A 2,578-nucleotide genomic window follows, 5' to 3' on the forward strand; every position below is an offset into this window, starting at 1 on the left:
TGACACATAAAAAAAAATGTTGTACTTCTCCCAACAATAAAAGATTGCAACAATTTTTATAGAGGATTCTTGTCTCTTGATGACTTCTTTTTGGAGGATAACCTTTTCCTTTTCGTGTTAGATACTGCATAATAGGCTATTTAAAGTATTTTCCACTTCCTATTTGCCCATGCAGAAAATCAAGTCATATTGAGATGTTTTCCCATATATTGTTACTTGCTCTTCTTTCGGCAGTTCATTGTATAATGAACTGCAGCTTAGCCTTTGTAACCAATACCAATATTGATCGTTCTTCACTTCTTTTCCTAAAATCTCATATCACATCCGATCCTCTCAATTTCTTGAGAAAAAATTGGACTACCGAAACACCTGTTTGTAACTGGATCGGAGTTACTTGTGATTCACTCAATAACCGAGTCACTGAGTTGAATATTTCTTATATGCAACTCGTAGGCACCATCCCACCCGAAATCGGAAATCTTTCATGTCTTGTTTCTCTAGATATGAATGATAACTTCTTCTATGGTCCCATTCCTCCATCCATCTTCAACATCTCATCCATACAAGCAATACATTTAAGAGGTAATCCTTTGTCAAGTAAGCTGCCAAACGACATGTGCATGCAAAGTCTTCACAACCTCAAAACGCTTCGAATATCGTTCACTAAGTTGTATGGAGAAATACCATCGAGCCTGGGTCAATGTTCAAGCCTTGAAGTGCTTTCCTTGTACAATAACAGCTTGGTTGGAGAGGTGCCAAAAGAAATCGGGAACTTGACCTGCTCACTGAGTTATACCTTGGGTTCAATAGTTTAACTGGTATGTATATCTTCTTTTCTCTATGCAAAATTAAATTTATTGTGTTCCCCTCATGTTTTTTGTTGGATCTGTATCAATTGTCTTGATTACAGTCTTGCAACTTTTTAAATGAAATATTAAATCATAAGGTTCAGTTTTTCTGAATTGTTCCGTTTGCATGCGAAACAAGGTCTTTTGGCAGACGTGTTTTATTGAAACAAGTATTTTTTTTCCTTTCTTTTATTATTTTAATCAAACAATCCGTTTGAGCATCACCAAAGACGTCGTTTTGTGTGCGGATATGACAACTGAGACAAATAAAATATTATGATTTAATATTTCATTTTCAAATATGTGAGCTACCAGAATTTGATCAAATTATGTGTGCTTATAAATTATGTACTACGTATTTATTCATATTTTGGAGATAGTGTGTTGCTATTTGTCGACCAAAAGCACAACAATTATTTTATTTAAGAGTAGAACAATTTTTTTTTCCACAGGTCTATTCCTAAAGAGATTAGTCAACTTCACATGGTGAATTCTTTGTGGATGGAATCCACAAATTTAGTGGATCATTACCTCCAGAATTTCAGAATTTGACAGCCATTCGAGATCTAACCCTCTACAACAATAACTTAACTGGCATTTATACCTCTCTTAAATTTTTCCTTTTATCATTTTACATCATCGTTTACTCTTGGTATATACATAATACACTAATATTAATACATCGAACATTTTAATATTTTTTTCACAGGTAATATTCCCAAAGAGATTGCTATCTTAATAGTTTAAAATCATTAAACATGGCATCCTCCGGACTTAATGGATTGATTCCAAAAGAATTGGGAACATGACAGCCCTCCGTCGTATATACCTCGATAACAATGCATTAAGTGGTATGAATTTGCCCGTTTGTTGATCATCATTAATTTCCTTGTTTTATCTGCATTTAATTTAATGGACTGGTACTTCTTCCTTGACAATTTGATACCAACAATCAGTTATACACTCTAACTAGAATTTGACTCTCTTTTTATATACCTCACTTGTACTAACATTTTTTCTAATAAGCTTTATAAGTGATCACTTTTGATGATTCTACATTTTTATAGGTGTTATTCCTGGTGAGATTGGCCAGCTTAATAATTTAGAGTATGTGTCCATTGATTCTAACAAGTTGACTGGCCCTTTACCCCTGGCCTTTTTTAACATGTCTCATGTGAAGTCTATTTCCTTGAGACATAACACACTTAATGGGACATTGCCAAGAGAAATTGGGAACATGAAATCACTCCAAGAATTGTACCTTATTAACAATACTTTAACCGGTAAGTAAGACTGTATACATATATACATATTTATATAACTGTTTGAGGACTAAAATTAATGACTGTTTTTTCATACATCAATAGGTGTGATTCCAGAAGAGATTTGGGCCTTGAGAATTTAGTTGCACTATACATGAGTTCCAACAATTTCATCGGCCATTTGCCTCCAGTCATGTTCAACATGAAATCACTTACATCATTATCACTTCACAAGAATGCTTTGACTGGTATGAGTATCCAATCATAACTTGACTAGCATCGACACGTATAAGTAGGTGTCGTTAGACCATGTTTATCGGTTAGATGTGGCCGACCGCCACATCATATGCTATTTAAAGAAAAAAAATAAAATTGAAACCCAAGGTCCCTCTTCTCTCTTCAATGTCCCTTTGAGGGCAACCGCAACCGCGCGGTCTTCCTCATATTTATTACATCAGCCAATGAGAT

The sequence above is a fragment of the Salvia splendens genome, unplaced genomic scaffold, assembly GCF_004379255.2.
Source record: "Salvia splendens isolate huo1 unplaced genomic scaffold, SspV2 ctg448, whole genome shotgun sequence".
Classification (NCBI taxonomy): Eukaryota; Viridiplantae; Streptophyta; class Magnoliopsida; order Lamiales; family Lamiaceae; genus Salvia; species Salvia splendens.